Source organism: Notolabrus celidotus, chromosome 19, assembly GCF_009762535.1.
Source record: "Notolabrus celidotus isolate fNotCel1 chromosome 19, fNotCel1.pri, whole genome shotgun sequence".
Taxonomy (NCBI): domain Eukaryota; kingdom Metazoa; phylum Chordata; class Actinopteri; order Labriformes; family Labridae; genus Notolabrus; species Notolabrus celidotus.
Window position 1 is genome coordinate 7,195,397 of NC_048290.1, and position 13,314 is coordinate 7,208,710.

General features: G+C 41.1%; 1 protein-coding gene across 8 annotated transcripts in view; it reads right to left on the reverse strand.

Annotated features, from left to right (window-relative positions):
* fibcd1 (fibrinogen C domain containing 1) overlaps positions 1-13,314 on the reverse strand; it is a 237,168-nt gene that overhangs the window by 118,757 nt on the left and 105,097 nt on the right. The window lies entirely within an intron of this gene.

A 13,314-nucleotide genomic window follows, 5' to 3' on the forward strand; every position in this document is an offset into this window, starting at 1 on the left:
TTTAACTGTGCATGTGTATGTCTCAAAGGCATCACTAAATTCAATATTTTATGACAGAATCAATGTGTCTTCTCTGAGATGTCTTTGCAAGATCCTCAGTACAATGAGACCTCCTACTCCCAATGAAAAGAAGGAAAAAGAGCATGTCATTGGGTACAAATTGATAAGCATGCAAAGCAAGCACTCCCATATGCAGGTGAATGTGGGTGTTTGCTCACTAAAAAATGTACATAATGTGCTTCAGTATGTATGCTTGGCTTTTTGTTTTTATGTGAATTTGTATGGGAGTAGTTCTAACCGCAGCTGCTCTGATAAAGCCAAGTAATTATGAGAGTGGGGGCTTTCTAACTGCTCCAAGAGAGCACGTTGTTGCACGACCTTAAACACTGCAGTTCTCGCTGTGGAATTGCTCAATTAGCCCGAGACAGTAATACCAACGCTCCAGCATGCACATGTGCATACTTAGAAACTGATGCATGATAATGTGTTAGCAAAAGGCCATTTTGTAAAGGAAATTACATGGCAAAATAAACATTGAGCACACTCTCAAAAGCAGCAGCTTGGTGAGGTAATCAACATGTCTTGCTAATTGTGCTGATGTGGCATTGAAGTCAGGATTTGTAAGATGAGGTGACCGGTCTAGAGCATCTAGAGGACCAGGATTTGACCAAATACTCAGTGTTGACTTCTTTTGAAATGACAACCTATGTTCAATTTATGTTCACATGCAAGTTAAGCCATACATGGTTCATTAGAAACACAACTAGTCAATTTAAAACTTGCCTACTAGTTTAGTAGGCAAGTGTTCTTCTTTGGTAAGCTAGTTTTCTAAGAATGCTAAGTCTTGGTGAGCTAACAGCCAACTCACTTTGTCGCTAACTACCACTTCAACTACAGAAAACAAAAAAAAATGCTTGGTACTTATGTTACTTACTAGCTTACCAAGCTACTTTTCTTCTTGGTAAGCTAAATAATTGGAAAATGAGTTGTTAAGTTAGTAGCTTGGTAGCTTGGTACTATTACTAGTCGTGAAAAAAAAAATGAAACGGTGTACCTTCTAGCCTAATAAACTAGTTTTCTTCTTGGTAAGCTAGTTTTGTGAGTAAACTTATTCTGAGAGAGCTACTAGCTTACATTATTGGTAGCTTAGTACTACTGCAACTACTTAAAAAGCCTGGTTGGTTCTTACAAGCTTACTAAGCTAGTTTCCTTCTTGGTGAGTTAGTTTTCTTATTATACTTATTTTAGTTAGCTAGTAGCTTGGTAGCATGGCACTACTACTACTACTACTACTGAAAAGCATAGTATCTGCTAGCTTAGTAAGATAGTCCTCTTCTTCATAAGCTAGTTTTCTTAGTAAGCAAACTAGTAAGATACAGATTTAGTAGTTAGCTCTAGCATTAGTACTTAATTAAACCTCAACCTTCTGGTGCCATGTTAATTTGAACATGCAACTCTTTTGCTAGATTAATCATGTCACAATGAAAGAGTTTTTACATTTTATTCTGAAAGCTTCATTTTGGTAATCTAACTGGATGTTGCATTTTTATTGCTGTTAATGCACAGTTTTGTTTTTACAAGTCAAACTTGACTTTGTATTTTATTATTGTTAGCTTATCAGTGAAAGATGCCCCCAAACTGACAAATCAGCTCAACCTGAATCTTTATATGATGAAAATGAAGACCCCGCACCAAGCTGCTGTGTTGAACACTTTCAGATTAATGGAATGTTAAAATATGCTACATGCACTTGTTAATACAGTGTTCATTCAAAAAGCCTCCTCAGCAGTTTAACATAGCTACTTTAGAGCCGCCTCTATTCATTTTTAACCTCGAGGTGGAGAAAACATCCAAACAAGCTCACTTTGATGGTTTTCTACCTGGCAAAACCCTCATCTTATTTTCACTTTTGTTGGACTTGGTTTTGGTCTCTAACAATGCCTGTCAAAAACAGCCACTCGATGCTTTTTACACCAACCTTGCCATTTCTTTTCAGTATATTTTGGAGCTTGCAAGGGAGCATAAAATGAGCTTATTAGAGCTTTTTTTAAGCTACGGTCGGCTGCCTACAGAGGGCTCATTAAATGCAGCCACAAAGTAAATGTGTGGGCCTGAAAAATTGAGAAAACATGCTTAAAAGCTCTTCATAGCTGTAAATTCAGTGTTAACTCCCCATCATTTCAGCATGTATGAGCATCACTTTTTAAACTGGAGTCATTTCTTTCATTTTGTGTTAATATGAAAAATACATGGCAGGTGTTTGAATATTTCTGGCACTTTTCTGTGTAGGTGTGTGTATGTCCATGCAGTTTTGCAGCAGACCTTGTCTTTGTGTCAGCTGTCAGTGAATCGCTGTGTATGCAGCTCACATAGTCATTGTTATGATGGCTGACCAATAGTTCACCCTTTTGCTCTAAGCATTCTCTCCCTATGTGTAGACAGCAAGAGCGAGGGAATAAAGAAGGTAGCGAGAGAAAAAGTAAAAGGGGGGGCTGGTGAGGGGAGATCCGAGGGAGGTGTGCTGAATTCTAATGAGCAGCCTTAGGGTCAGCGATAGAAATCTATGTCTGTTCTGCCTAAAACATTGCAGCTGTCTGCGCTGGCAGTGCACAGAGGAGCTACAGAGCTACCATTGCTAAATAAACAGAGTCCACAGTGAAGTGATGAAACAAACTAACAACTCAAAAAGTAAATAGAGCATATTTGTGTGAAAAAACAACAAAAAAACAACTGAATTGTTGCATTTCCACAAGTTCACAGGTGTGTGTGCACCAAAGAGACAGACCAAGAGATTAAAAAGAATGAACACACTCATGCACACACACACTTAGATCAGAGGTTGTGTTTAGCAGCTGCAGCCTACTCAGATCCCTGACACAGTCCTCCCATTACCCTGAACAGCACGTATCGGAGCTTTAGTTTGTTCATCCCGCTGCCTGCTAATGCTCACATTGGGGTTCTTTTGGTGCCTGAACACACAAACATGCACACACGCATGCACTCATGCTGACATGCCAATATCTGTGGGGCTTCTTGTTGGCAGTGGTCCCGGTGCGGGCATGACTGCTTGGCGTGTGTTTGTTTAGTCCTAATCTGACTCCACAAGCTCCACCAGCGGAGAGGATTTACACTTAATAGAATATTTGGGCTTTTTATTGGTCGGACCTTACAAGCTGAATCCTATCTGAGGAGGCCCGTCTTAGGAGACAGGAAGGGCTCAGACTCATCCTGGGTGTGAGGGAGTGTGCATGTGCTTTCTTTCTTAACTAGTGTTTCCATGTGTTTGCATGACAACAGAGCCCTTGCACTATCGAGGGATGTTTTGTTTGTTTGGATGTGTTGTTCTTAGAATGTTTGCCGTCTTTGCAGAAAACCTTTGTGTGTGAGCATGCGAGCGTTTGCGTGTGTGTGTGTGAAGGAGACTCGAGCAAGGTGTGTGTAAAACCTGCTGCTCTTTAAGCGGATGGAGTGGAAGAGGCTTTGCATATTTTCACTGGTGGGTTTACTGATCATTTAACAGGGTTTGCAGACGGCTAAATGAGGGGAACTTGACTGGACGCAAGACAAATAAAAAAGGCAATTATCTATCAGAACCGTCAAGGATGTGTTGGGTTAACAGGGAATGAATGAGATTCCTCACCTGACAATTAGAAATGAACAAGCCATCAACATAGATGATGGAACATGAAGTGACTGGAGGCTTTCTTTAACCCTGGCATTGCAAGGAGGTAAATTAAAGTTCTTGAAGGAGAGTAGATCATTTGGCAGTGAGTGTTCTTAGAATTTAACAATTCTAATTTCAGTCCCTGGTACATCATACATTAGCTAATGAGCTACCGTATAATGAGCTAAACTAATGATGCATTCACAATAAAATGACATTACCTACATGGAAGCTGAGTCAGAGGATGAGCTACTTCACTTGAAGGGACACAAATGACTATTCAGGACTGTGCAGTATGTAATCAAGAGGTAATAATTAGTTCTTGGGTATGTGCTGTTAAGCAGGTGATAGTCAATATAGAACAAGTGATTAAAGAAGAGGGCTGCAGATTCTCATATATGTTGAATTTAGATGATCAAGCAACTCATAAGATGCAAAATCATTTACATGGCACAGTGATGCAAAGTGAATAAATACAATATAGTCCTTTATAGATGGTGTCTGTGGAGGTTCTTGCATGGTTTTAACTCAGGAGTTCATCTCCCCTGTTTAAGTGAATTGGAGGGTGATTGCTTTTAACACTAATATTACAGTTTTATGCCTGAATCCAATTCCAGTGGTTGCTGTTAATATGTCTGCCATTTTTACAGCTTTTACCTGTAATAAATGAACCTTTCACCTTTATTATGTGAGAACATTTCAGGTTTTGTTTCATCCAGTGTGGCCGATGGTTGGCAGATATCCAGACACAGGGATTAAAGCCCAAAAATATTTCAGTATGACATTTTTTAACATGTAAAACAAGCTATAACGGAGCTCAAGCCCTCATAATAAGTCGGAGTATTAAGTACAGCATACGCCAGGGATGTAAAAAATGTAACAAGATACAAAATGCAGGTAGGAGGCTCTGGGGGAATTCTTCCCAAGCAGAAAACTGAAGTTACTGTAGTATGCAGATTAAGGCTTTGGAGAATTTTGAGATTAGAATATGAGAAATGGGGACGTTGGTTCGTCACCAGAAAAGAAGGTGGAATAATTAGTCACATCTTCAAGAAACTCAAAGTGGCAGTACTACAGAGCAGAAATACCCTAACAAGTTTCACACTGCACTGAAAAATACTGAAGTAGCATGCAGAAGCATCAAACTATACTTTTATGACAGCGTATTAGGGCCATTGGAAAAAGAGTAATTGTATTTCAACATCAAAGTCCCAAATTTGGGGCATAAGGTCCCAAATTTGCGAGAAGACACAGAAGTTTTTTGAGAAACTGATTGCCTCCAACTATCATGCCTTTTTTACGACAAGTTTTCAACTTTTCACACTATTTTGCGACCTTTTTCTCACAAATGTACGACTAGATACTCTTGGAAATTTTGTGTTTTATTCCCACAAATTTGGGACTTAAATCTTGAAATATTCTCCACCAGCTCCCTTTTTTCTACAGCAGCCCTTATACAGCGTCGTAACACTTTTGAGAACCAAATAAAAAGTTATTAATCATGTAGAATGGCCTTTTTCAGGATTGGTTTTACATGATTTCATTATAATTTCTGATACATTACTGTATCCATTACTCTTTTTGTTGTGGCTAAAGGCTGATTTATACTTCTGCATCGCCCCTACGCAGCAGGGGCTGACGCGGACATGAGCCCCACATACTTCTGCGTCGATGTGTCTGTGTCGCGCAGTAATTCTCCGCCGAAACGCCTGAGGGCAGTGTGCTCTCTCTGATAGCCGGTCTCCTACTTCCGGCCCGCTACGATCTCTGTTTACTTTTCCACATCGATTCAGAGCGTGTTATGCTAATCTACAGCTGATACATGTTGCTGTTTATCGTACAGACATGATTACATGAAGAATAGAGAGGAGGAGATGAAATACACGGACGATGTGTGGCCGATGTCCGGGATCCCGGAAGTGCTGTGAATGCGGGAAAGACAAAGCCGCCGAGCGGACCAATCACAGGGCTTGCGGTCCACGTCGGCTCTACGCGGAGTTACATTTTGGAGGAGGTGCACGTCAGCTACGTGCGTAGGCCTCTGCGTAGGTACGGGAGCTACGCAGACCTACGGCGTAGGTTACGCCGTCAGTTCGACGCAGAAGTATAAATGAGCCTTAATAAAGCTGAAGTTCATTTGAATTGTTCCATATAATTAATTGATTTACATAATGTTGGGTTGCCTGTGAATTTCCCTATAAAACAACAAGTATATTGACAAAATAGCATAATTAATCTGAATCTAAAAATAATCTAGTAGTCAAACTGAAGATGTTCTCCAGATTGAAGTAAAAAGTACCTGAAATGTGTATAGTAGTTGAGTAAGCATCTTGTTCCTTTCCATCTCTCAGTGGAAGACATTAGTAAGATAGTGCTAGCTTGTTACAGTGGCAACACTGACGAATCAAGACTGTTTCCATGTAATTTGCAGTACATTTTGTTTTGGGGAGAATCTACATTCAACTAATGTAAGACACATCACAGGGACCACACAGGTTAGACAAAATACAAAGGAGGAGGTAATAAGCACCGTGTCCTCCTTGATAAAACCAAACACAACTCAAAAAACCCGACAGAAGCTCGCCTCACGGGCAGCAGAATATGATGAGAGAGGTGTTTATCTTGCCAGAGCCTATATTGTGTTCTGCACACCACAGAGATTTGGGTCTGTGTATTTTAGAGGACAGAGAGTATCATTGTAGATGTGATGGGCATGGCAGCTTTTACAGACATCAAAGAAAGTAGTCCCCGTGCAGCTGATGGCGGATGACACTGTTGGACACATTTTCTTGGATTACTTGGCCACTGGCACATAAATAATGGTTACTCAGGGAACCAGGGGGGGCAGTGCTGTGATTTGGTAGCAGTGCTTAGAGTGTGAGGTGTTATGAGTCATCTTACAGGTCTATTTTTCATGTGTTCTGTCTATGATTTATTTATAATTTTTACTGAAAATGTTCTTTCCAGTTGCTTTTAGCGGAATAGAGTGAGAGTGTAGCTGTCCACATAAGACACACTTTTTTAATCCCGAAGGAGAAATTGAATATTTCTTTACTCTGTTGTTGCTCCTGCCACAAACATAGGCAAAAAAAATACACAGATAAACAAACAGAATCCTGTGAACATGCATTGATGGTGAGATAAGGAAGGAGAGTATAGGGGACTGCACATATATAGGTGCCCCAAGTTTTTGTGGGTTTGGTGCCTCAAGGGAACCACAGTAGTGCCCAGGAAGTGAACAGGCAACTCTCTTGCAACCAGTTCCAATTTCCTTGCTTTAGTTTGCACTGGGACTTAAACTGGCAACCTTCTTGTTCCTTAACAAAGTCCAACACCCGAGAGAGGTTGCATATGGTTGCTAGAGTTACTGGCCTCTCTCTGCCCCTTACCCCCGGAAAAATAAACAGGTAATGTTTACCAATGTAGAATGCTAATGGAAACATTTTTGCCACAGTGTCAACAGGCAGAGGTGAAATAAGCTGGAGCTCCTTTCTGCAGATTGTTTGATATAACCTGTGATCAGGTTGTCCCAAGTGATGCTGTTGCTTTTGAGTATCAATCAGATTGATTCTCACTTGGATTTTGACCAATCAGAATCAAGTATTCAACATGGCCTGGTAATACGTGAAAAAGCAACGTACTGAACGCATTTAAAAATGCAAAAACAAGTAACATGCACCAAAGTTAGCATAGCAGACTGTTTCAATGACTCCCAGAGAACAAATTAGAAGATTTGGCCTTAGTAAAGTGAAACCAAAACATTTGGAGCTTCCTTTACTGTCTGGCTGCAGTACAGGACATAAAGCCTTCCTCCCCCATATTAACAGATGGGACATGGGTCAAAACATAAAAGCAGAAAACACAACAAATACATTTATCTCCAAAATGGTTTCTATCATTAAAGTTAGCTCTCATGATGATGATTTATGTGCAAGCATTAATTTTTCAGAAAAGCTAAGTTTCAGTTGTTAATTAAATGCAATAATAAAAAGAGTTAAATGCTATGATTGACAGCACTGTGAACAAAAGTGGCTCTCGTGGAGCTGTCTAGGGGGATGGGGGAATCCTTTCCTGACAACTGGAGAAAGTGCAGTTATAATCTGCAAACCCATTCAACTGTTAAGACAGCAATACTGAAAAGGATTGCATTAACTAGACCGATGCTAACCGTATGCTTTTGAAAGTAAACTCTTGGTTGTTTCCTGTAACAGAATCCACTTTTGGTGTTTAGTATGTAAAGTACAGAAAGATATACAGAGTGGCACTGAATACTTCTAGGAATAAACCTGAAAGAGTTTGTTTTCTCACCCTCTGAGCATATTTATATATGAATCTGTCTGTGTGAAGCTGTCCTCGAGTACATTCCAAAGTGTGTAAATCCACGAAAAACCCTATCAACTGCATCAGCTTAAACGGATGCACGCAAACACAGAGAAAAAAAAATTATCTTCACCTTCAAAATAAGACAGCATGCAGAGAGAGAGAAGGGGGGGGACGAGTGGCCTGCGGGAGACCGGGAAGATAAGTTCAATCCTAAGAGACAAATCACCCGCTCTACCCTCCACTGCTTGTCCTTGGCGCTCCTGCTCCGCAGTCGGCCACACACACGGGGAGTGAGTCTGTCACCCATCGTCCCTGAGGCGGCACACACACTGGAACGTAGGAACGTGTCATCGCAGCCGCTGTTATAAAGCACACAATCACTGTGAGGTCAGGTTGGCTGCTTTGTGAGCGTGAAGTGAAACGTGAAGATTGAAAGAGGGCTTTCAATTTCGCATGGGTGTTATGGCATATATTGTTACCTCTCTTTTCTAAGGACAAAGATGATGGATACTGCTCTTTCTGGTACTTACTTAAATGTCTTTAAATTATTTAGCCCAGATACAACACTGTTTCACACATGTGGACATTAAATAACATATCTAGTGATACTATAAACTATAGTTTCATGTTCTTTGATAACTTTTTTCCCGAGGTACCGGTACTGCCACTCAATTTACTCGTTAACAAACATGAACTTTTGACATTTTTACTAAAGATGGATGGATGGATGGAACAGCCCACGGCAGAAATAGTAGCAACAGCCAGTTAGTCTGCAGTATTGAGGCTGCACATGTCAGAGTGCATGCCCACCTCCCACTGATTGAGTTGCTAGCGAAGAAACGTCTTGTATTCTGCAACAAAGAGCGAAAAAACATATATATATTAAACAAGGGGAAAAGAATTATCAATGAGTGGAACTCCAGTCAACCTCTAAAGCTGAAGATGGTTGAGAAAAATATTAGCTTTATGGCAATTTTACTGCTTTAGCAAAGAGCAGCCTCCAGTGTTGATGAACGAAGCAAGTGCAAAAAACTGCAGTTCTTAGACCATCCACTTGAGGCTGAATCCGAAAGTCAGAAAATAGTCATTAGACCACATGTCAAAATGTCCATTTTACAGGACAATTTTGGTCAATAGAGGTCATTTTATCATTCATACAAACTGGGCGGGGGTGGATGTTATTTATGACTTACCCACTTTGATTATATCAAGGATAACAGCTATGAATACATTTGCATACCTTTGGGCATGGCGAACTAACTGCCAGGTGGGTGCGCTGTAGCTGTAGCTGTGTGCTAGCTAGGCTCAAGGCTGTATCAACTCCTACTTTTTGCCTGTTTAGTAAAAAGCTGATGGAAAGTTTGGTTGAGTAGACATTTCCAATGTGGTGGATACCATAATTTGGCGTCATAACCCCACTTCAGAAACATCACTGAGACTATAGCCATGTTTTATATGGTCTGTGTGTCCGTGTAGCTACGAAGGTAATATCCCCCTCCTGTGTTAACAGAACAGCATCAATAAAAATGCTGACTTCTAACCTGAAAGTGCTTTATTTTGTATGTCACTGCTTTTGAAAACTTGGTCTGTTTGTTTTTGAGAGAAGGAGACCTCTGCAAGTATTTCTTCTCCATTAAATTAATTAATTCAATTCTCCAGTGCACATCACTGAAGACCTCACCTGGACCACCAACACTGCATTCTCACCAGCAGCATCACTGAGTGGTACGGGGCCTGCACTGCGTCCTGCCGAATGACCCTCCAGCGCATCGTGAGAACAGCTGAGAAGATTGTTGGTGCCTCTCTCCCCTCCCTCCATGACATTTACTCTTCCCGCCTCACCCGAAAAGCCCTGCAGGCAACCCCTCCCACCTGTCTCACAGCCTCTTCAGCCTGTTGCCATCAGGAAGGAGATTACGCAGTCTCCGGGCCAGAGCCAGCAGACTGAGGGACAGTTTTATCCACCAGACAGTCAAGATGCTGAACTCTCTCCCTGTTATGCCCCCTCTTCCCATAGTGCCCCCTTCACAGACTTAACCCGGTCACTGACCCCCCCCCCCCCCCCCCCCCCCCCCAAATCAACACTAAGGTCTGTCATCCTCAGGGCTGAAACGCACACACTCACTTTGATTTTAAATTGCAACGTTTTTGCACTGTTTCAAACCTGTATTTCATTATTTTTATTAGCTCACTCTTTTTAATTTTAGCTTATCTTTTTCTAGCTATTTCCTATGTTTATCTGTTGTTGTCATTATTAGGTCTGAGAGAGAAACATAATGTCAAATCCTTTGTATGTCTGGTGCATATTGCAGTTTTTGACAATAAAGAAGACTGAACTTTGAAAAAACAGCAAAAACCTGTGTTTACTGGAGGAATTCTCAGCTACAAGGCAAGCTAGGCCAATGTGAGCAGTGACTCAGTTCATAACTTCTAGTGTTGAAGTGGATGGAAATTATGCTTATTATATAAAGAAACTTAAAAGTTTAAAGTGGTTCAAAGTACTAGCTGTTTTGTCCAAAAGGGGAGACTTCTGCTGATGATTTGGCGTTAAACTGTAGTAAGCTAACGTAAGCTCAGGTAAAGTTAGTCAAGCTTTCCCAACATGCACAGGACTGAAGACACACTTAAATCTAAACTCATTGTCTTTGAAGTGTTTATTCTGTGTTTGTAACTGTTTATTATTCTTAACATTGCAAAAGAATACAGCAAATGAAAGGATGGGATGAATTTAAAATCAATAAAGTTAACAAGTGTCGTGATTCACTTTTAGTATTGATCAGCATAGATGAAAAGTGCTGTGATCATCCAAGGTGTTCTTTCCCAATTTTCTACCTTGAAATTGTTTTCCCCTTTCTCTCACCTCTACTTCACCCCAGTCTTCAAAGAGGGTTTTGGCAAAGTCATGAACTGTTGCTGTTGCGGGTTTGTCTGGCCCATTGAGGCACTGAATGTGATATCGGGCTATACAAACAAACTTGACTTGCCTTGACTTGAAATTAAACTTACATGTGCGAGATGCGAGCCAAGTAAGGAGGATTTGAGGATGACTGGGAAAAAATGCCAAAAGACTCATCAGGACGCATCAGAGCACACGCGCACACACACACACACACAACGCAAGCAGCAAAAATGTATTCTAATGGGGGGGCTTATAAATGCAGAAGCAGCTCTTGTGCAGCAGTAAAAAACATTCTTATTGCTCTGTGAGGGTCTTTAAGAACAGAATAGCCACCTTGCTGTCGGCTGCTGTCTCAACACACACAATCACAGAGTTATCTTTGTTGGAAAAAAAAAAGTAGTTTCTACGTGGAATAGCAATGAGGTAATTATGATGCTATTCGCTCTGGCTCTGGCTTTGTCAGGAATAATCAAAATGATGCTCATCACGGATGCCTCCCATTTTAACTTCACAGCCCTTTTTACATTTCTCTCTACCTCCTTCCCGGTCCCACTCCAATTTCTCTTTTTTGAAATTGCAGGCCACTTACAGTCCTGATTGTAGTTGCAAGCACAACTAAGAGCACAAGCACAATCACGCAGTCACAGGATCCACTCATACCTAGACACACAATTACAGCCGCACACCTTTACGCGACACACATGCAGACACACACACTTTTACAGACATGCCATTAGAAGACAAGATGGATCTCCGCCCTGCAGCCAAGCTTTTTTAACAGGCCTGTGATAAGAAGGCAGACTCCTCCTGTTAACAGGCAGAAATGAAGAGCAGCATCTCTTTAATGTATACATTTGCATACATCGCCATGTGGAGAATACAGAAGCTCATAAATAATACATGCATGTTATGGATACTGGTGTCTACACTTCATGCTACAGCTAGCTCGAAGAATGACTTATGGTTGTTGCTCAAGAAGCACATCAGGTTGGCTTCAAATGTATGTGTGAGCCTCCATCAGTGAGTCTGTCTCTTCCTGTCCATCTATTGCTTTGAGTATGTCTGCGTCTGGGACTGTGTTTGCACGCAGGGCAAACCCCACATCTCGAAAGCTTGACCTTGGGAAAGAGATCTGATTTTGATGCTGATGGTGCAAGACAAATGTGCTGTTTGCTCCTTTACTCACACTGTTTGTGAATATGCGAGTGTGTGTGCGTGTGTGCATGTGGTGTACTTCGTTTAGGTAAAAAAGCGCAAGGTTTTTCATAAGCCCGCGTGTGTGCGTGCATGGCACTGCGTGACTAAAGGATGTGTTGGTTGAGTGCTATCGGGTGGTAAGTGCTGCGTGTTCCCTCCCTCCCCGAGGGGAGGTCGTGCTGCAGTGGATATTGGTCTTGTAAGGTCGGGGGTTTTCTATATGAACTCAACTTTTCCATCATAGACCCAAGTTGTGGTATCAACAACAAACACAGCAGTCCCCTTAACCTGTCGAGTGCAATATCTCACTCCTCTATGCAGAGACAGATTGAGCATGAAATAGAAAATGAAGCGAGGAAGAGGAAAAAGTACTCACTATTTATAGTCTCCCACGTTTTTGTTCATTACCCCTAAAGGACACCATATTTGTTCCTTGATCCTCTTAATCCTGATTTGTCAACCCTTTAAAGTGAACGTGTCAGCATTGTTTCTAACCGGAGTCAGGTTAGCACTCACAAACAAGCACCCAGCAGGCCAACATTGTAGTGCTACTACTGCTTCTCGTAAATACAAAAGCAATTTTCTCAATAGTGCCTCCACTATAATGGATGCATTCTGAATTCCTGTGCAAAATAACACTTCAAAAAGCTATGGTCAATGAGTGCAGGAGAAGCTGCAGAATGGGGGTATGCGGGCACTGTGACGGGGCCTCTTGATGCAGCGTGTGGGGGGGTTTGATCACAGCCGTTTCAAGAGGTAGCAACCACAACAAGGAGTTGTTTATGAAATTGTGTAACTTGTTGAAAATGAGATGGTGTCAGTGTTAAAGTGAGTCAATGTTTGGTTTTGAAATTACAGACACATAAAGAGGACTCTTGCTGCTCAAGGGTAACTGCAACTGCTTTTATTGCTGCTATTTTTCAAAAAAACGTAAGAAAGAAATATTACATTAGACACTTCTTCAACTGCAGGAAGTAAAAGATAGCTACCTAACAGGTTTGTGTGGCTTCCATTTCAGTAGGAAAGCTCATTTAGAACCACCTTAGTGCAAAATTTCATTTCAAAAGAAGTGTGAAATTAGCTACCAGGGAGATAGAAATACAAAATGATGGTTTTCTTTTACAGTCTTTTATTTTTAGTTTGCAGGCTGTCAAAAAAAATGATACCAAGGTGTAAATAACACCACCTGAGAAACTTATAAAACATTTTGTTTTTTTTAAATCTAATTAAT